The sequence below is a fragment of the Carcharodon carcharias genome, chromosome 4 (assembly GCF_017639515.1).
Source record: "Carcharodon carcharias isolate sCarCar2 chromosome 4, sCarCar2.pri, whole genome shotgun sequence".
Taxonomy (NCBI): domain Eukaryota; kingdom Metazoa; phylum Chordata; class Chondrichthyes; order Lamniformes; family Lamnidae; genus Carcharodon; species Carcharodon carcharias.
The window spans coordinates 110,249,351-110,272,332 of NC_054470.1; positions in this window are offsets into that span (position 1 = coordinate 110,249,351).

A 22,982-nucleotide genomic window follows, 5' to 3' on the forward strand; every position below is an offset into this window, starting at 1 on the left:
AAAGAGACATGTCGAAGCCTTTTGTCTTACACTCATCAGGACATTTTGCAAGAATACCAATATAAAGGGAAAACAACAATTTATACTGTATGTGAAGAGAGTGCTGATTGATTGGCAAGTGGTCTTGCCATGGAGAATGCACCAATGTTAACTGCCAAGCATTGTTTGAAATTTAAACCAGGCAGTTTGACCCTCATTGGTCAAGGCATTACCCTGAGGAATGAGTCAGTGAATGGCTGTCACTTATTTTGTTTAGCTGAAACAGACGCAATGTGTGTACATGTTCTTTCTACCTGCAAAGGACAGGGCCCCGTGTATTAATATATGTAGCTTCCAGTACACGCAAATGCACCCCACCATGAGACTGACTGACAATCTTAAATTAGTTGCCAGCGTAATTGTTAGCACACTGAGGATTATTTAGCAAAATACTGTGGATTCTGGAAATCTGAAACAAAAACTAAAAATGCTGGAAAACCTCAGCAGGTCTGACAGCATCTGTGGAGAGAAAGACAGAGTTAATATTTCGAATCCGTATGACTTCTTCAGAGCTAAAGGGAAGTAGAAATGTGATGAAATTTATACTGTTTAAGGGAGGTGGAACAGGTGAAGCTGGATAGAAGACCAGCGATAGGTGGAGGCAAAGGAGAGATTGCGAAAGGTGTCATAAACAAAAGGTCAAAGGATTGTTAACAGTGGTGATTCTGGCTAAAGGAGGTGCTAATGGTGACATTAAGAGTGGAGAGCAGAATGTGATAATAGCAGGACCAGGGTAAGCATTCTGGAAAGTGACAGATGGCCCTAGTGGGTGTGGGGTAGGGGGGAGGGAACAGTGGTGGGAAAAAAGTTCAAAAAGGCTAAAAGATGGGGATAAAACAATGAATAAAAATGGAAATAAATTTAAGAAATAATAATAATGAAAGTAAGTGGGAAATAAATAAATAATAAATAATAAAAATGAATATAGAAAAAAGGACGGGATCAAAAAGGGGTGAGGATGGAAGAGAGAATACATGACCTGAAGTTGTTGAACTCAATATTCAGTCCGGAAGGCTGTAAAGTGCCTAATTGGAAGATGAGGTGCTGTTCGTCTAGTTTGCGTTGAGCTTCACTGGAACATTGCAGCAGGCCAAGAATGGACATGTAGGCATGAGAACAGGGTGGTGTGTTGAAATGGCAAGCGACAGGGAGGTCTGGATCATGCTTGCGGACACACTGAAGGTGTTCCGCAAAATGATTACCAAGTCTGCGTTTGGTCTCTCCAATGTAGAGGAGACCACATTGGGAGCAGCGAATGCAGTAGACTGCAGTAGACAGCGAATGTTATTATTTAGCGAATGTTGTCTAATCACGGAATCACATCTAATATTGGACACTGTGTTCTGTGTTTTGCAAGCACGGGCTGGTTGGATATAGTCTGTACCTTGCCCATTGTGAACAGATGCTGGGACATGCTGTTTGATACGATCCACCAGTCTTTAGGATGTACGGCCTACATCATACCGGCACTAAAATTCATAAACCACATTACTCATTTGTGTCAAAAACAAACACAAAAATACCTGGAAAAACTCAGCAGGTCTGGCAGCATCTGTGGAAGGGAGCACAGTTAACGTTTTGAGTCCGCATGACTCTTCAACAGAACTAAGGAAAAATAGAAAAGGGGTGAAATATAAGCTAGTTTAAGGTGGGGTGGGGGGGGGGGGGGGGGGGGTGTGGGGGGGGGGGGGGGGGGGGGGGGGGGTGGTGGGTGTGGTTGATGGGATAGGTAGAGCTGGATAGAGGGCTAGTGATAGGTGGAGATAACCAGAAGGTGTCCCAGACAATCACTGGCCCTCTATCCAGCTCTTCTTGTCCCACCACCACCCCCCTCCCTAAACCAGCTTATATTTCACCCCTTTTCTATTTTTCCTTAGTTCTGTTGAAGAGTCATGTGGACTTGAAATGTTAACTGTGTTCCTCTCCACTGATGCTGCCAGACCTGCTGAGTTTTTCCAGGTATTTTTGTTTTTGTTTTGGATTTCCAGCATCCTCAGTTTTTTGCTTTTACTCATTTGTGTGATAGGCAGAACGTCTTTTTGGCTTGACGGCAGCATCCTGTTAGTGGTGTTGCCACTGCATAGTAACAGCGTGAAGCAGCTAGCTTCACCTGTTGCTCAAAGTTTTGAGATACTTTGCCTTTCCAGGGTAATCTGAGGTAGACTAGGCACTTTTCAGGTCGAAAATAACGGCCATGGGATCCCTTCTTGGCCCAGCTCTCGCAAACATCTTTGTTGGGTCAAATGAGAAACGTATCTTTGATGGAATGACACCTAACCTCCTAGCCCTGGCATATTTCCGATATGTGAATGATACATTTGCTATATTTAAATCCTCAGCTGCGTGTAATAAATTCCTTAGATGTCTTAATGGGCTCCATCCTGCGCTCAAACTCACCTTTGAAATAGAGCAGTCAAATGAACTCCCTTTCCTTGATGCACTAATTGAGGAATCTTCCAGGGGATTCTCTACCATGGTCTACCACAAGCCTACCTTCAGTGGTCAAAGTACGCATTGGGATTCCTACAGTTCCACACGCTAAAATATTTGGTCGTATTGACAGCCTTGTAAATAGGGCCCGAGGCGTTTGCTCACCATGCAAGTTTGATGCTGAAATAGGGTGCATTAAAGGCATCGTGCAGGATAATAGCTACCCTGATCAGATCATTTCGTGCTGTGTACCGTGCAAACTCATGAACGGGCCTAAGGCTATCACTTTTGGTCCTGAAAAGTGCCCAATCTACCTCAGATTACCCTGCAAGGGCGAGGTATCTCAAAAATTTGAGCAACAGGTGAAGCTCACTGTTTCAGCTCACTGTTTCACACTACTACTATGCAATAGCAACACTAGTGGTATTCACCACTATCAGGATGCCTATCACACTAATGAATAATGTGGTATATGAATTTCAGTGCTAGTGTGATGCTAGGTCTGGAGGCCGTATATTCCAAAGACTGTTGGATCATATCAAACAGCATGTCCCAACCTCTGGTCGCAATGGGCAGGGTACAGGCTGTACCCAACCAGCCCGTGCTTGCAAAACACAGAGCACAGTATCCAACATTAGATGTGATTCTGTGATGGGACAACATTGGCTAAATAATCCTCAATGTGCTAAGAATTACACTGACAATCAATTTAAGATCGTCTGTTGGGCTCGCAGTGTGGTGTATTTGTGTGTACTGGAATCTACATATATTAATACATGGGGCCCTGTACTTTGCAGACAGAAAAAACATGTGCACACATTACGCCTGTTTCAGCTAAACAAAATAAGTGACAGCCATTCGCTGACTCATTCCTCACGGTACGCCTTGGTCAATCAGGGTCAAACTGCCTAGTTTAAATTTCAAACAATGCTTGGCAGTTAACTGTCAATCACCATCACTGGTACATTCTCCATGGCATACTCTTCACATACAATGTAAATTGTTATTTTCCCCTTATATTGGTGTTCTTGCGCGTGTCCTGATGAGTGCAAGATAAAAAGCTCAGACAAGTCTCTTTTTGCAGCAAAAACCTTCATAATTATGAACATCACCATCAAGTCTCCCCTTGACCTCCTCTACCCCAAGGAGGACAATCCCAGCTTCTCTGGTCTCCCCAGGTAACTGAATTCCCTCATTCCTCGTACCATGTCGGTAAATCTCATCTGCACCCTCTCCAAGGCCAATATGCCTAGAACAGGTTTGATGGCTACACACCATAGCATAATTCTAACTTGTGTTGGCCAATCTTAAGACCCCTGTAAGAAGTGGTGGGTATTGGAATTCAGTACCACTCATTGGAAGAAGGTATATCAGTGACTTGGTGCTGCTTTTGTTGGTTACTCTGCCCTGCCTCGCATGGTCCCCAACGGTCATTGCCTGCTTCTTTGCGGGAGATATAAGTCTTTGTGTTTGACACTTTTAATGTTGAATCTCTAGCTTTTGGCTATAAAGGTTTAACGATGATATGTAACAGCTGGCTGTTATCCCCTACATCTGAATACTATCTGCTTTCAGTCGTGGCTAGTTTATTTTCGAGCTTGGAGACTAAACAACCAAATGATAATTTTCAAAAAAAAAAGTTTTCACTTCCCTTTTGAAACCAATTTGGGTTTGACATGTTGCGACAGGTTGTAAATTTTAATTGCCTCATTCCCTTGCACTTTGACCCTCTCAATTCACTATTTGTATTGCATTGATTAATAGTATATGCTTTGAAGAAAAGATTATGCTTTTAGTAGGACAACAATTCTTTAAAAACATTTATTTTACAGGAAGAAAGTTACCATTCCCTGTAATCATCACCAATGTATAGAGAGGACATTTTTCGGATTGGTTTGTGAACGTAGCTGAATTATTCGTTCATTCATGTCGGCCAGAAGGCAGGTCCTTGGCTCATTGTTTGCTTCATCCTGAGCTGTTTTCTTGACAGTTTCTTGTCTGTGGTGGTTTGCCATTGCCCTCCACTCTGAGGGGCATTGTGAGGAGGCAGGTCTCATGTCTACCTCAGCCAGAATGGGAACTGAACGTGTTTTTTTTCTTTCATGGGATGTATGCGTCGCTGGCTAGGCCAGCATTTGTTGCCCATCCCTAATGACCCTTGAACTGAATGGCTTGCTCAGCCATTTCAGCAGGCAATTAAGAGTCAAGCACATTGCTGTTGGTCTGAAGTCACATGTAAATGGACTCCAGCAGGGTCAGTGTCTGGACACAGCAGGGTTGGTGTCGGTGTCTGGACACAGAAGGGTCAGGGTCAGTGTCCAGATGCAGCAGGGTTGGTGTCCGGATGCAGGAGATCTCCTTCCTGAAAGGAAGGAAAAATGAACCAGATGGGTTCTTAAAACAATCCACAATGGTTTCATGGTTACTATTATTGGTAATAGCTTTCAATTCCAGATTTTATTAATTGAATTTGAATTCCACATCCCCAGAGCATTAGCCCGAACCTCTCAATTATTAGTCCAGTGACATTACCACTACACTTTTTCTGAATCACATGCTAACCATCTAGTCAACTGAGCTACCTTGTGCCCAACTGAATTATGTAATTATTCAATATCTTGGTGAAGGGTGTTTGAAACTAAAAAGAACACTTGTTCCTATGGTTAAAGGTTAAATAGCTAACTGTGATTGCCATTAAAATTTTGACCTATTCTTATGATAAATGAATTCTTGAGTTCATGCCATGTCTAGGCTGGGCTCAAACGATTGTCGATTTGGGGCTCCAGCACTAAGTTCCACATCCTGAGAGCAGTTAAAATGCTATGACTTCTCACAGTGCCCCAGAGTTAAGGGGGGGAAGTGTGGAGAGAAATCAACCACTGTTTCAATTCTGATTGCTTTCCAGGCACCAGTTTGGATTTGTGCACATCCAAATGCAGCAAGACCTGGACAATATCCAGGTTTGGGCTGCCAAGTGGCAAGTAACATTCGCACCACACAAATGTCAGGCAATGACCATCTCCAACAAGAGAGAATCCAACCATTGCCCCTTGACATTCAAAGGCATTACCATCACTGAATCCCCACTATCAACATCCTGGGGGTTACCTTTGACCAGAAACTGAACTGGACTAGCCATATAAATACTGTGGCTACAAGAGCAGGTCAGAGGCTAGGAATAGTGTAATGAGTAACCCACCTCCTGACTCCCCAAAGCCTGTCCACCATCTACAAGGCACAAATCAGGAGTGTGTTGGATTACTCCCCGCTTGCCTGGATGAGTGCAGCTCCCACAACACTCATCGAGGTTGACACCATTCAGGACAAAGCAGCCTGCTTGATTGGCACCAAATCCACAAACATTCACTCCCTCCACCACTGACGCATAGTAGCAGCGGTGTGTACCATCTACAAGATGCACTGCAGGAATTCACCAAGGCTCCTTAGACAGCACCTTCCAAACCCACGACCACTACCATCTAGAAGGACAAGGGCAGCAGATAGATGGGAACACGACTACCTGGAAGTTCCCCTTCAAGTCATGCATCATCTGACTTGGAAATATATCATCCTTCCTTCACTGAAGCTGGGTCAAAATCCTGGAACTCCCTTCCTAACAGCACTGTGGGTGTACCCACACCACGTGCACCACCACCTTCTCAAGGGCGACTAGGGATGGGCAATAAATGCTGGCCCAGCCAGTGACATCCACATCCCATGAATGAATAAAGAGAAAGCTTATAAAACAGATCATGATGCCTCCTGAGGTAGCATTGTCTGATGAGACTTCGTCTATATACAGTGACCATTTGGGTCGGGTACCCGCTGACTGTCAGCATTATGTATTCACACACGAGCGAGTACTTTAATTCTTTTCTACAGTGACTACACGTCAGAAATATTCCATTGGCATTTTGGGACGTCCTGAGATTGTGAATGGCGCTATATAAATGCAAGTCCCTCTTATAGTTAATTTATTTTTAGACCACCGTAATAACTTAGAACTGTTTTTTGTAGAAGAGTGGCCCATTTGCCTTTTAGTAAATAGGTAGACTCGGTGTTCTGCAATTCACCATGCGTTGAATGGCTGATCTCACCCATGCCATAATGGGAAGGGCCATGGGTGAAACCAATTTCCAATGTTGGGGAGCCGGGGCAAAAAAATTGAAGGGTAAGTCAGAGTGGCACAGCCCTTCAAACCCTAGTGGTTGGTCTGGGAGATAAAAGAGAGGGGAGTAAAATTTAAACAAAGGTGCAACATTGGGTTTAAAGATTGGTCCAGATGTGACTGAAAATCCTCCTATTGTATATTTAAACATAGATAAAGGCTATTTACAGGATTTAAAATTAATGCAGTGGAACTTAATTAAGGTTGATCTGTGATCAGTACAAGGCTTTCCCTTGGTCACTGGTAGAGTCAGTTTGAAAACTCCATGATAAGAACTGCTCCTTTCTCTTTCCAAAAACTAAATCCAACTTAAAAGTTGTGTAATAAGATTCCACATATCACAAAGACCTGCTTTCAGAACCAGTTTTGGAAGAAAAATGCCTGTGTACAAGTATTGGAGCATTTTGTCATAAATTCCTGATGCTTCATTTATTTGCGTGATGCTGTACTTTCCTTAAATAAAAACATCTGTTTCACCCAAATTCTGACCTTTAATTCGCAACATATTTGAGCACTGTCTCATCGAAAGTTCAAATAATTGTGGAGAAAAAAGGGTTTCTAAAAATTTCACCAACATTTTGGCAAATAAAACATGTTAGTCGTAAAACTGTAAGACTAAGGTTCGGAAAGACATCTCTGGTTGTAATTAATCTTAATTGCTATGTCAACAGTTTCCTCCCAGCACTAGCATTTCTTTCTTTCTGCTAAACCTGGTCCGATATTTAAAGTGACATTTTCTCTGCCTCCTGCTGAACCCCCAACCTACACCTAAAAGGTCTAGAAACAATGTTTCAGGATGAGATCAAACCCATCAATATGAGCCCAGTAAAAGTTGTCAACTGCACACTTGAACGTCTGATGCTAGTTTAGTTTACGGGAAAGGATAAGATTCCATATTTTCTCAAGTTTAAGACAAAAGAGGAAGAAATTAAGGTTTGGAACAATAACAAATACGGGTTTGGTTTGAACCAGCTATCCGTTTCATTCTAAAATAAATAACACATTTTATGAAAGTCTGTTGGAAAATTATGATAGATCACTACTTTCTACAGCACAATAATAAGGTCTTGCACAGCCCACTGAATTACATGTTGCACCTTTAAAAGGAAGTGTAATTATATGGCTTTACTGAGTTTGGGTAGAAGTGGATTTGGTCTTGGGTGGGGATATCCAGATCAAGCAAACTCATATGGGCAGGTCAAACATTTGTTTGATACTGTATATCTGAATAGCTAATCTATGCTTGGTGGTGTGTTACAGTTTACTCAGGGAGTCCAAGTCGCTGTGGCAGCATGCATGTTGTGGTCTGGAGCTTTGGCTAGTGATGGTAGAGGCTCCAACATTCTTTCCATCACATGGCTGACCAGGAATTTCTCCCACTCTTATTGCCTGCCATTGGCATGTGTTGGAAGGATTACCAGATTGATACTCAACCCTGTTTGGCCATGTTATGAACCTTGGCTATCAGGTCCTGGAGTGAGACTCAAACCTGGAGCTCCTGGCTCAGAAGCAGGGATGCTATGCACTGCACCACAAGGCCTCCACTCTATGCTCAAAAATTTGCAGATGATCCAATTCTTGAACCAAAGTGACATGTGATGGGAAAGTTTTTAGAAACAATAATCTGGGACAGAATTAACAAGTCATTTGGACAAGTATGGATTAATTACAGAAGGTCAGCACGGATTTGTTAAGGGCAAATCATGTTTAACTAACGTACTTGAATTCTTTGATGAGGGCAATGTGGTTGATGTCGTGCACATGGATTTCCAAAAAGCGTTTGATAAAGTGCCACACAATGGACTAGTCAGCAAAGTTGAAGACCAGGATTGGTGGCAGCGTGGACACAAAGTTGACTGAGTTACAGGAAACAGAGTAATGGTGAATGGCTGTTTTTTGGACTGGACAAAGGTACATAGTGGGTTTCCCCAGGAATCGGTACTAAGACCACTGCATCTCTTGACCAGTATCAATGATCTAGAGTTGGGTGTGCAGGGCACAATTTCAGAATTTGTAAATGACACAAAAGTCGGAAGTTGTGAACTGTGATGGTGATAGACTTCAAAGGGCCATGAACAGAAGCTGCTGGAAGGGACGGAAAAATGACAGATGAAATTTAATGCAGAGAAGCGTGAAGTCATAAATTTTGTTAGGAAGAATGAACAGATGCAATATAAATTAAAGGGTGCAATTTTAAATGGGGTGCGGGAACAGAGAGCCCTGGGGGTATATGTGCACAAACAGATGAAGGCAGCAGGTAGGTTGAGATAGTGGTTAAAAAGGCATACGGGACGCTGGGCTTTATAAACAGAGACACAGAGCCGGGTTTTGCCATTCCGACACTGGGGGCAGAATTTTTCCCCTGTGGCAGGTGGGCCCGGGAGCGGCTGTAAAACCAATTGCCACCCACGATCGGGCCCTGACCGCGATTTCACGCTGGCGGGCCAATGACGACCCGGCGGCCAGTTTAAAAATGGCCCAGGCAGCCCCAGAAAGGCTGCCAGGGAAGGACCTCTGTCTGCCGTTGTAATGATGGGGTTGAGTGCGGTTGATGAGTGCCTCGCTGTCCTCCTGGAGGAAGTGGCTGCCAGGAGGGACACCCTTGTCCCCAGAGATGGGTGGAGGAGGCCACCACACCTCACAAAGAGGGCATGAGAGGAGGCAGCAGCCCTGGTGAGTAGCCATGACATGGTGCGGCGCACATGGGTGCAGGGCCGGAAGCGCTTCAATGACTTGCTGCGCTCAGGAAGGGTGAGTACAGTGTTGGCATGGGTCAGTGTGCAGATGTGTTAAGGTCTGGCCATCCCCCCCATGGACCTCAGGGGTGCTTGAGTCTGAGTGCCAATCATGCCAGAACTGGCCTAGGGGGTGAACCCTGGCTGCTTGGACTGAGTTCCTTGCAGCTTGAGGGCTGTGACTCAGGTGTGCCCCATGTGGTGTTCCTCAGCTGGGGTTGGCCAGGCTGCAATGGCACTGCAGGTACAGAGTGGACTCATCAATGCTCCTCCGGACTTTCAGGAGAAGACAAGCCAAAACCGATCAGAGAGGTCACGTAGAGGCGGAGGCCCGCCCAGCCTGCTGCTGCTCTCCCGAATTGAGCAGGACAGTCTGGAGCTCGAGAGTTGGCACGCTCCCTGTGCAACTGGGTGTGGAGAGGCAGGGGTGTCAGACGAAGAGCGCAGTGCACAGAGGTGAGACTTTCGAATTGTACAACCATTCTAGTATAGTCTCTTCATTGATGGGAGTCCCGATTGATCATTGGAACATGATGGCACCATGATGCAGATCTCCATTGTCTCACGCAGTGAGAATGTGATGGCTTTAACTAATGACATGTCCTTCTTGTCCCTTCTGGGTTCACCAGCAGGCATCCAATCTGCAGACCCTGAAGGGCCACCTCTGACACTGGAGGACCACCAGGTGTCATTTTCACCTGCATCACACCCGCTCTCTGAAGCAGGCACCTGCGCAGATACCAGCACCTCAGTGGACATTAGTGCAGTGGCTAGTATCTCGGTGCACATTGGGGAGGGCACTTCACAGTCGTCTGAGGTGTAGGCAGAGGCAGAGAGTACCCAGGACGCCAGCACTCAGAGGACTGCTGGGGATCAGGACGATGCTTAGTTGAAGGCTGATGATGAGCCTCTGGAGTTGTCCACTAGGTGGCAGATGCTGGATGTCCAGTGAGATGTGCAGGAGGATCTGGCGGAGATCCATGAGGGTCTGCATGCCATGGTCTCTGTTGGGGAGGAGTCCATGCGGAGTGTGAGAACTGCATTGACCATCATGGGCGAGCACACTGCCTCCTCCATTGAGGGAGTGGCTACTCTCATGGGGAGGCAGCTCCAGGGACAGGATGAAGGGTTCCTGGGATTGTGCTTGGACCTGCATACCCTCACATAGGCACTGACCTCCGGTGGTCAGTGTCAATTTGGGAGATGGATGAGGCACCCAGTATCCCAGCTAGGTGCCCATCCATCAATGGTGAGCAGGGAGGTCCAGAGTGACCTCATGTTGGTGTATGAGCTGCCTAAAACAAAAACAGAATTACCTGGAAAAACTCAGCAGGTCTGGCAGCATCGGCGGAGAAGAAAAGAGTTGACGTTTCGAGTCCTCATGACCCTTCGACAGAACTTGCGTTCGAGTCCGAGTGTATGAGCTGCCTGTTGTCTCTGCGGGCTCGTCTCAGGGCGCTCCGGATGATGGCAGCAGCTCCTCTGCGGCTCTGCCAGTGACCGTGGCATCAGATGAGGCTGCAGTGACTGGGGAGATGCCAGTCATGGCATTGGCCGCTCCCTCCCAGGCTGGGCCAGAACAAGCTCCACTGGCCAGAGGACAACCACCAAGGTCATCAAGGCCAACAAGACAGCAGAGTCAGCAGGCTGCCTCCAATGCTGGTGTCAGCGAGGGGGAAGCCCCTAGACATAGCACTCACAACCATAATTTAAAGGTAACATGAGCACAAGAGGGACAGGTCACAGGTGATTTTATGTTCATTTATGTTTACTTTATCTATACAGGTCTGGGAATGAAGACCAGAGAAGTTTATTTAAATAGTTTGGAACTGTCCAAATGAGGTAAATTTTGTTTTTGTTGTCATGACCTGAGTATGCCTCACCTTTTTATTTTATTGATGCAGGGTAAGCCAGTATGTAATGCTGGATGTAGGTGGCTCTGAACTCTATTGCACAGGCACTGAATGTTCTTTGTGTTCAAATGAAAGGGTCCTTTCAGACATCCGGGATGGAGGAGGCAGCCCTGGCTTGAAGCTGATCTTTGGTAGCCTAGCTGAAGGAGCATTGGATTAAGGTGTCCCTGGTGTCCCTGTCTCCCTGGAGGTTACCGAGGTCTGTATCCACACCCTCAGCGTTCTCCTCACCGAGCTCATCTTCGGACTCACTCCTGGACTCATCCTCTGTGGCCTGTGCAGCTGCATCAAGATCCTCTTCCTCCACTGGGTCCCCCCTTGCCAGTGCCAGATTGTGGAGAGCGCAGCATGCAACCACTATCAGTGACACCCGCTCTGAGGGGTATTGTAGTGCCCCCGAATGGTCCAGGCATTGGAAGCGCGTCTTGAGAAATGGTCCTCTCTACCACTGCCTTGTGTAGGCATGACTCGTATTGTAACGCTTCTCTGACTCTGTTCTTGGATGGTGGAGAGGAGTCATGAGACACCTTTTGAGGGGACAGCCCTTGTCGCCCAGCAGCTATCCGTCCAGCTGGGCTGGAGCACTGAAGAGCCTCGGCACCTGCAAGTGTCTCAGGATGTAAGCATTATAGGAGCTGCCTGAGTACCTTGCACAGACTTGCAGAATCTGCGTCCTGTGGTCACAAACTATCTGGACCTTCCCGTTGACAAAGGCACCCAGCTGACCCGCTGGCGCCTTGATGGCTACATGTGTGCAGCCGATTGCACCTTGGATGCGGGGGAAGCCAGCAATCGCTGCAAAGCCTCTGGCTCACTCAGCGTGGCTGGCCTCATCTGTACAGTAAAGAATAAAGGCCAGTATCTGCCTGAACAGAGCCTCTGTCACCAGCATGATTCAACTATGGACAGCTGATTGGGAGACTCCACACAGATCTCACGCTGAGCCTTGGAAAGGGCCAGGGGCATAGAAGTTGAGGGCCACTGTGACCTTCAGAGCCACTAGTACGGGGTGTCCACCCAGACAGTTGGAGCTGATCTCAGGCCCAATAGTATGGCAAATGGAGGTCATCGTCTCCCTTGAGAGGCGAAGCCCCTGTTGGCATTGCACCTTCGACATATTGAGGTAGCTGCATCTGCTGCCTGTAAACCCTAGCAGCAGGATAGTGGCGTCTTCTGTAGCCCCTTCCACCTTGCACTACCTGCTGGCCCTGCACCCCTTGTGCCTGACCCTCTCCTCCCACAGGTCCCTCCCCTGACAGCTGCATCGGGACACTTGATCTCTTCTCCCATCTGCATCTCTCTTCCTCCTCAGAGGAGGTGCCACCAGCGGAGACCACAATCCCCATTACCACGGTTACATAAGGCTAACTGACACCTGGAAGGGTCCACATGGTCTGAATCCTGAGGGGGCCTGGCAGACAGCAGTGAATCCTGAAATGAGGCCTGGAAAAGCTAAGAATGAAGCCCCAGACAGAGATGAAATTGCCAAATACCAATAAGCAACCAGCTGCAAATTATCTCCAAAACTGCTCACGACTCACCCTAGCAATGCTGATGACCCTTTTTATCCCGCCTTTTGATGAGGTTTGTGAAAATGTTGGCTGGCTGCCTGCCCATTTAGGCCATGCGACGAGCAGAAAATCACACGGGCAATGAAAAATCGCCATCAATTGGGCTGTGAAGGACCTTAAGTGGCCGCTTAATTAATGGCGGGCACTGCTCCGGCATCCGCATGGGATCGCTGAGCAAATTATTGTGCGAGCGCACGATGATGTTGGGACGCTTACCAGGCATCATCACGCACGATTTTATTCCTGTTTGGGGACGAAAAATTCTGCCCTGGGAAACCCCACCTTGGGGGGCTGAAAATGGAAGTGGGGGGACCTTAAATTTAAATTTCCCATCTGATTCTTGATGGTTGCCATTTTGATTAATGCGGGGATTGTGTGGGTAGGTGACTTCCCACTGCTCACTCAAAGTGACATCAGGTTCAGACTTTTAAATGTCTTCTCAATTGTGAATTTTACAAAGATTGATATCATCAGTGAGGTGGGTGGGTTTCTGAAGCCCATGTGAAACATGTCAGGTCAGTGAACTCATGAACCTTGAGAGAAGCCCTGTTGTGGACTTGGAAACCATTTGGACAGGTAAGTTTCAAAGGATTTACCAATTTCAAATGTCATGATTAGATAGTGTATGATAAGTTAAGTACGTTTTTAATGCAGTGATTGATCATAGGGTTCTGTCCTTAAAAGATAAGTAGCTATTAATTTGATCAGAATTGCGTAAGTGTTCCCAATTTCAAATACTTTCTCCAGTGGATAAAGTGCTCTGCTACATTCAACTGCATTGAGAATCTGATATTAATGTTCATCTGAACCCCATGTTTTGATTTTTGCACTGATTTAAAGTCCAGAAATTTGTTGAGATGTTAAAATAGCTGGGCAGAATCCTGGCATCTTTGATTGAAAGTCCATCTTTTGAGCCTTTGAAGAAAATGAACGGATGGCTGGTCATCTGGGGCTTTACGGAGGGGGCTTTGGAGATATGAGGTGGTCTGGGGGGCAAAGTGGGTATGCAGGGGGCATTAGGGAATGCAGAGGACGTGAAGGTATGGAAGGGGCATGAGATATGAGGGGCGTTAAAGAGGCATGGGGCATGGAGGTATGGAGAGGGCATGAGAGATGGGAATAGTATGTGAGGAGTGAGCACTAGGAGGGCTAACAGTCATCTACAGAACTGGGCCAATGTCCCAGTAAATGGAGGTGGGCTATCTAAACCTGCTGATCTCGGTTGGTTTATGCTAAACACAAGTCTTCTCCTGCCTTACTTCACCTCAGCCTGCCAATATATTCTTCTATTCCTTTCTCTCCCATGTGCTTATCTAGCTTTCCCTTATGCCAATCACCCCAGCCACTCCAGGTAGCAGCGAGTTCCACATTCTAACCTGCAAAGAAACATTTCTCCCAAATTCCTTATTGGATTTATGAGTGGTTATCTTATGTTTATGGTCCCTAGTTTTGGGTTCCCCACTCACCCCCTCCAAAGCAATCTCATTCCATAGCAAATAATGGGTGTGGTCACATGGACATGCATTGTGCAGTTCTACCTTGTGGAAGACTTGTTTGGGAGCACATCTCCACATGGATATGACTGAAGGATGTGTCCACAAATATGTTGCTGGTATATATAGCTGCAGTATTTCTACACATGGTGAACACTCACCAGATCAAGGGGGCTAGTGGAGGAACAGTGTTGTGCAAAGCTTTACTGTAGCACCACTGTGTACCCAACCTTGGAATCAATAACTTCCAACAGGAGGTGCCTGTCATGCCTGAACAAACTGTAAATTTTACAACTTAGGACAGTCACTAAAGAATTGCAGGGTCAGTTCCCTCTTCTTTGGCTTGATGGGAACCACATCCTGTGCTTACGCTGGAGAATGCATTCTTGTATGTCTTGCTTTTTAAAAAAAACTTTTGAAAGGTCAGTCAAAGGAGACTTATAGATAAAAGGAAACTTCCTGGATATCAAAATAAATTCGAAACCACTCTATTGATTGCCTAGATAACGGTGACAGCATGTCCATCATCAGAAACAGTAGGAATTGGATTGGTTGGCAAGACAATTCCCAAGAGCTCGACCCAGGAGCGTAACAGCTCTTATATTTGTCTTTGATCAAGGTATTTACCCAGAATGTAATTCATTTGGGGAGACCGAACAAGGCAAGGGAATACACAATTATTTGGTAGATTTGGAGAAGTGTAGAGGAACAGAGGGACCTTGGAGTGCATGCCCACTGACCTCTGAAGGTAGCAGGACAAGTAGATAAGGTGGTTAAGAAGGCAAATGGGAAATTTCGCTTTATTGGCCGAGGCCTAGAATACAAGATCAGGGAGGTTATGCTAGAATTGTGTAAAACAGGAATTAGGTCGTAGCTGGAGGACTGCAGTTTGCAGCATTACAGGAAGGAAGTAGCCACACTAGAGAGGGTGCAGAAGAGATTTACGAGGATGTTTCCAGGGGTAGAGAATTTTATCTATGAGGAAAGATTGGACAGGCTGGGATTGTATTCTTTGGAGCAGAGGAGGCTGAAGGGAGATTTAACTGAGGTGTATAAAATTATGAGGGGCCCAGGTAGAGTGAATAGCAAGGAACTATATCCATTAGCAACGAGGTCAATAACCTGGGGGCACAGGTTTTAAGTAATTGTTGGAGGGATTAGAGGGGAGTTGAGGAGTAATTTTTCCACCCACAGGGTGCTGTGGGTTTGGAACTCATTGCTTGAAAAGCTGGTGGAAGCAGAAACTCTCAACACATTTAAAAAAAACACTTGGATTTGCACTTGAAATGCTGCAACCTACAGATCTACAGACCAAGAGCTGGAAGGTGGACTTAGAGTGGATAGCTCTTTTTTGGTGACGTGGATGCAATGGGCTGAATGGGCTCCATCCGTGCCCTAAATCTTTCTATGTTTCTATGTCAGAACTTGAGGTGGCGGTGGGGGTGGGGGGGGGGAGGTGAAAAATGTGTGGGAAAGGAAATCTTTCCAAAGAGATTTGGAGAGTTTTACAGATAGCTTACAACTGGGCTGATGAATGTCAAAATGCATTTGATCATGGAAAGTGTTCTAAAATTAGCAATACCATTATATAATGAAGAACTCATTGTTCAACAAAGTGCAGCAGCATAAAAGATTTGTCATGCTAAAATTGAGCATGGATAGTGTTATCACTGGTCTCGGGGAGCAGTTGCCAAGGTAACCATTAGGGAGAATTTTTTGACTTTTTGCTTCTGTGAAGTACCTTGGGAAGTTTCACAATGCTAAGGGCGCTATATAAATGCAGGTTGTTTTTGTTGTCATCAGGGGCATTGCGTCAATGGGAAGTTAAATTAATGGTCAGAAAATTGTGTCAGAGACAAGATTGGACATTTACGGAATGTGAATCCAGAGAGTGCAAATCTGAGCAGATTATTTTAACAAAAAAACTGATAAAAAAGATGGACTTGAATTTATATAATGCCTTTTTACAAGCTCAGGACTTCCCTAAGTCCTTTTGAAGTGCAGTCACTGACTGCAATGTCAGAAATATGACAGCCAACTTGTGCACAGTAAGATCTCACAGCAATGTGATGATAACCAGATAATTTGAATTTTTTTGTGACATTGGTTGAGGGATCAATCTTGAACAGGGCACCATGGAGGACTCCCCGTGCTCTTCTTTGAGATAGTGGCCATGGGATCTTTCACATCCACCTGAGAGCAGACAGGGGTCTCGGTTTATCTGAAAGGCAACACCTCTGACAGTGCAGCACTCCCTCAGTACTGCGATGAGAGTGTTAGCCTGGATATTGTGTTCAATTCTCTAGAGTAGGAATCTGAATTCCTAACCTTCTGACTCAGAGGCATGAATGAGAAGAAGAATGAGAGAGGGTCTGATTGAAACGTATAAAATTCTAACAGGGCTACACAGACTGGATGAAGGGAGGATGTTTCCTCTGGTTGGGGAGTCTAGAACTAGGGGCTGCAGTCTCAGGACATGGGGCAGACCATTTAGGACTGAAACGAGGAGAAATTTTTTCACTCAGAGGGTGGTCAGCCTATGGAATTCTCTACCACAGAAGGCTGTGGAGGCCAGGTCACTGAGTATATTCAAGAAAGAAATTGATAAATTTTTGAATATTAGGGGCATCAAGGGGTATGGAGAGAAAGCAGGAATATGGCGTTGAGATAGAGGATCAGCCATGATCATATTGAATGGTGGAGCAGGCTCGAAGGGCCAAATGGCCTACTCCTGCTCCTAGTTTCCATGTTTCTAAGATTGCTACTGAGCTAAGGCTGGCACTCTAAGAAAAGACCAAGCCTAGAGTTTTGGCCCCAAAATGGAAACCAGCTCCAGGGATGGGGAGAAGCAAGGGCTCCACCAGAATGGACACAAGCACCACAGGAACACAGATATATCAGACCCCAGACTTTCAAGGGAGATTCCTCTGGTCATGACTGGGGCAAGAGTTTCAGAGATTCTGGGGAGGGGGGTAAATTCTGTAAAAATGAAAAATTATTTTTAATTCCCCACCCCCCTACCCCCGCCACTCACCAAAACAGAGACACAGACAGTCATTTTCTTGGGAGGGAACACAAAAATCTCTTCTCCCCAAGAGTTGCCAATCCCCAGGAATTTTCCTGGAGTTTCTGGGAATTGAAGATTAATCTCCTGGAGAAAAATCACACAGGTATTTTAAAAGAATGTTTAAATTTTTTTTTTTTGTTTATTTGTGATCAAAACTGTTGGAGATAGAGTTGGGGGTGGTAGGGGATGGGGTGTGGAAGGCGAAGTGGTAAAGGCTGTTTCACTGACAGTCAAGTATCTAACTGCGTGGTGAAGCGTCTGCTCGCTTTGTGATTGGCTGTGGGAAGGCTAAGGTGAGGATGAACGGGCAGAATTATAACGGCCCGCGGGAGGCGGGCTCGGAGGCAGGGAGGGTCCGTTGAAATCATAGGGAGCCAGGTGAGGTCGGCTGCCACCGAGACATTGCCCAAATGGCGGGTCCGGGTGTGGAGAGACTGCACGCTCCCAGAACATACTAAGCAGCATTTACTAGGGGGTATTGTGGCACAGTGGGTAGCGGTCCTGCCGCTGCACCAGAAGCTCTGGGTTCAAGTCCCACCCCTCGAGTTGTTGGTCATGGAAGGAGCGATTGTAATGTGGTTCAGCAGATTGACAATCAGCCTTCTCACTCTTCCAACACTTCCCCACTATTCCCCAAAGGGGAAAAAAGCGTGCAAAGATAACGTACATACACTGTTTTATGTGGCCGCTGGCATTTTGCCAACAACAGGGTAATCCTCCATCGCACGTGGAGGCCGTCAGCCTACTGGGAAGAAAAGCGAAGGCAGCCCCATGGCCCCAATGGTTTTCCCAGAAAGATTTCCCCTGAACCCTGACCCTCGACCCCCTGAATTTGAATACTGCTGAAAAGGGAGACATGTCGCCAAAGCTTTTCATCCTGCACTCATCAGGACAAACACATGAATGCCAAATTTCAAACAATCACAACAATTTATACTGCAGGAGAAAAGGGTGCTGATTGGTCAGCAAGTTGACAGTTGGCTCTGGCCAAAATCCCTTAATTTTTAATTTTTTATAGCTTCCCTGTCTGAGCTCCTGAGGTCTCCGACCTACCTCAGCAGTGACCATCTCTCCCCATGGTGCTGCTAAGGCTTCAGAGCTGCTGGCTCTCTGATTGGACTGGCAGCATGGAGAGCCAGCCTGCTGTCCTTAATTGGATGGTGAGACTGCAGGCGGCTAATTAGGAGGCTGCCTCTGGTAAAATTGGCGAGCTGGTCCCACTGCTGACAAGTGAGGGCTTAGGACCTGCTTTTTGTCTCAAAGTTGGAGTCCTGACGCTCATGGCAAGATTCAGGCCAACATGTCTGGTGACCATTGGTGGGGCCGGGGTTGTTGGAAAGAATGGAGAGAATATGTCCAACTAGAGTTGGAGACCAAGGGCTGGATGGTTTCTGCCTGCATTGCTGTTAAATAGGTGGTCCCTGCACACCACCAACATTTTTGTAGGCCCCTCTTCCTAGGCGGTCAGTTAGGTCAATGACACAGTTCATCACTGGGCTTTGATCCCAATGCAGCTGCCAAGATTCTGCTCTCGTTGATATTCTGGGCCACTTCCTGTGGGGATTTCTTTGTACGATGTATTTTCAGAAAGACATAGGGCATTAGAAATAGTTCATCGAAGGCCAGCACTAGGCCCTAAATCACGAGCTATGAAAAGAGTGTCAGATTTATCCCATTGGAAATATGATGAAAGAGGGATGTGATCCAAGCTTTTAAAATTGTTAAAAGAACCTAGCAAGGCGAATGAGCAGGTTCTTGTACTAAGGTTTTTACACAGCAAGTTGCTACGATCAGGCAGTGGAAGTAGATTCAATAGTAACTTTTAAAAGGGAATTGAATAAATACTTGAGGGGTGGAAAATTTGCAAAGCCACGAGGAAAGAGTGGGCGAGTGGGACTAATTGGATAGCTCTTTTGAAGATCCAGTAGAGGCATGATGGGCCGAACGGATTCCTACTGTGCAATATCATTTTGTGATTCTAAATTGGAGGAGATTATTTATCACATATTAATAAAGGGGGATGGAACCAAGTGAGATATGCAATTTTTACACTCATGGTTATTAACTCAGCGCACAAAATTGTAGTTCAGTCCATGATTATTAACTTCTGATCTAAACTATAATTTATTGCACTGAGTACAGGCTCTGTTGCTGACTCCTGATGTAATAGGGAATGCAGGGCCACAGGCTTGACGTTAGAACAGGAAACAAGTAGAAAACATTCACGTGCCATTCTAAATTCGACCTGTCACATCCACATGGCCTCTCACTAACATTTGAACCACAGTTATTTTTGAGGATTGAAAATAGTGACATGCAGTTTGTCTATATGACAGGACCAGCTGATGTGAAAGGATTGCATTGACTATGTGTAGCATTGAGCAACACAGTGTTTAGTTGTCCTGACAATTAAAAGTGGGGATTTTAACCTGCCAGGGTGGATGGGTGTCTTTGAGAACACTGGACTAGTAATCCAGAGATCCAGGGCAATGCTCCAGGGACCCAGGTTCAAATCCCACCATGGCAGATGATAGAATTTGAATTCAATTAAAAAAATCTGGAATTAAAAGACTAATCATTGTCAATTGTTGTAAAAACTCATCTGGTTCACTAATGCCCTTTAGGAAAGGAAATTTGCTGCCCTTACCTGGTGTGGCCTACATGTGACTCCAGACCTGCAGCAATGTGGTTGACTCTTCAATGCCCTCTGAAATAGCCTAGTAAGCCACTCAGTTCTCAAGGGCAATTAGGGATGGTCAGTAAATGCTGGCCTATCCAGTGATATCCCCATCCCATGAATGAGTTGAAGAAAAGGTTAAAAGAGCAGAAATGCTGGCATGCTAGGAAGCTGGCAGGAACTTTCTGCAATTAACTTGAGTGCTTTTGTTAGTGCAGAGGAAATCCCTGTAGAACTGGCAGGCCTAGATTTGAATAGGTTAAAAGGCAATTGAGTGGAGTTTTTGTGAATGGAATCCAAGCCATAAAGTCAAAACCAAAACACAAAGCTTTTGTTTACTGAGAGTGTTTATTGAGTTTGTTCAGTCTCACAGTTTTCCCCTCACACACCCAGTGTCCCAGCTGTCCCCCTATTTATATGTGCTCAAAGTACTGTATTAAACAATGCCCTTTGCCGGTGCAACATAACAATATAGTTAACATACTATTAACAGTTTTAACCCTGGATTCTGTCTTTAACTCGCAGTGCATTGTTTCTGGGGTGTCCTTAAACATGCCAGGTAAAACAAGACAAGACGACAGCGCGGACTAATGGGGATGAGCAATTGTCAGGCTGGGGAACTTGGTCTCAGGGCATGCTTTCACTGTTTTGGAGGTCATTTCCAAGACTTTGGAGGTTATTTCTCTACCTTGCAGTTTTTATTTGTCTTTGATCTGCACTTCCCGGGTGTCAGTCCTCACACCAGGGTGGGAACTGCTTAGGCACCTCGACCTTGGATCTCGGATGAGGAACAAGAAGATCAACAACACCAGGAGCAACACCAGTGGGAGGAGCAGCAGCTTTCTCTTCAACCAGCCGTCACCTCACAGAGTTCCAGCTCACAGGAGGCGATACCCCCAACACAGGATATACAGGCAGAGGATCAGCTCATAGTCATAGAGTTACGCAGCACAGAAACAGGCCCTTCGGCCCATCGTATCTGTGCCAGCCATCAAGCCCCTATCTATTCTAATCCCATTTTCCAGCACTTGACCTGTAGCCCTGTATGCTATGGCATTTCAAGTACTCATCTAAATACTTCTTAAATGTTGTGAGGGTTTCTGCCTCTACCACCCCCTCAGGCAGTGTGTTCCAGATTTCAAACACCCTCTGGGTGAAAATTTTTTTCCTCAAATCCCCTCTAAATCTCCTGCCCCTTACCTTAAATCTATATCCCCTCGTTATCTACACTTCCACTAAGAGGATAAGTTTCTTCCTATCTAGTCTATCTGTGCTTCTTATAATTTTGTACTCCTCTATCAGGTCCGCCCTCAGCCTTCTCTGCTCTAAGGAAAATAACCCTAGCCTATCCAGTCTCTCTTCATAGTTGAAATACTCCAGCCCAGGCAACATCCTGGTGAATCTCCTCTGCACCCTCTCCAGTGCAATCACATCCTTCCTATAGTGTAGCGACCAGAATTGCACACAGTACTCCAGCTGTGGCCTAACTAGCGTTTTATACAGCTCCAACATAACCTTCCTGCTCTTATATACTATGCATCTGCGAATAAAGGCAAATATCCCTTATGCCTTCTTAACCACCTTATCTAACTGTGCTGCTGCCTTCAGGAATCTATGGACATGTACACCAAGGTCCCTCTGATCCCCTGTACTTTCTAGGGTCCTACCATTCATTATGTATTCCCTTGCCTTGCTAGTCCACCAGTGCCTCAGGAGACTTCGATATTTGCAACTTCCCGGAAGAAGACCTCCCGCCATGTGGTCCAGGTGGGCACACATTGGCAGTGGCAGTCAGGGATCAGCACAGCACTGGCGTTCTCCACCTCTGACTCCTGCCAGGAATCTGCTGGTGACATTTATAAAACCTCCTGGTCCGCTGCCTGCGGCTGAGTCTCCCAGGTAATGCATTTTGCCGGGGCTGTCACATATGTCCATTTCGCTAGTGATGTGTCCAGCCAGAATGAACGGGTCAGGTCGGATCACCATCGGCCCAGGCAGTCGTTGATTGCATCTGTGTGGCAATTAGGGCATCCTCAGATCACCCAGCAGTACTCACCAATGGACAGGGATTCCACTCCATCAATGTTTAGCTGGTATGTCACCGGAAGGTCATAACGCGCCTTGGTGCAAGTTATCCCGGGAGCTGCCATGGTGCTTCTTGCCTGTGCCAGTCAGGTCTCCCAATGGGTTTTTGCACCTCCAAGCAGATTTGGTAAGGGCTACTCACTCAGGGTGTGGCTGATGACACCTCCCACCAACATCCAGGGAATGTACAAATGAAGACACATGAGCCTAAAAGCGCTCATTAAGCAAGCTATCAGGGTGAGGAAGATGCGATTTATATGTCTGGTTGGACCTGGGGGGAATGCCTTTTAGTAATCACCAGCAGAGTGATAGTGGTGGGCCATATGTCTTGCACAACATAATGCTGCAGAGAGGCCTAGAGCTGCAGGAGGGAGGTGAGGACCAGTCAACATCCTCGGAAGAGGAGGAAAAGCCTTATGTGGCAAGGTTATCAATAGCCACTCACTTAACTACAGGGATGCCTGGGACGGTCTAGTTCAGGGAGGCTTCAGTTAATCTGGGGCAGTGCAACCATCTGGCATGCCAATTCACTCCATGTGATATCAAGGAACAGTTGAAGGCCCTGACAATATTCCGGCAATAGCACTGAAGACTTGTGCTCCAGAACTTGACGCGCCCCTAGACAAGCTGTTCCAGTACAGCTACAACACTGGCATTTACCTGGCAATGTGGAAAATTGCCCAGGTATGTCCTGTACACAAAAAGCAGGACAAATCCAACCCAGCCAATTACTGCCTCGTCAGTCTACTTTCGATCATCAGTAAAGTGATGGAAGGGGTCATCAACAATGCTATCAAAAAGTAC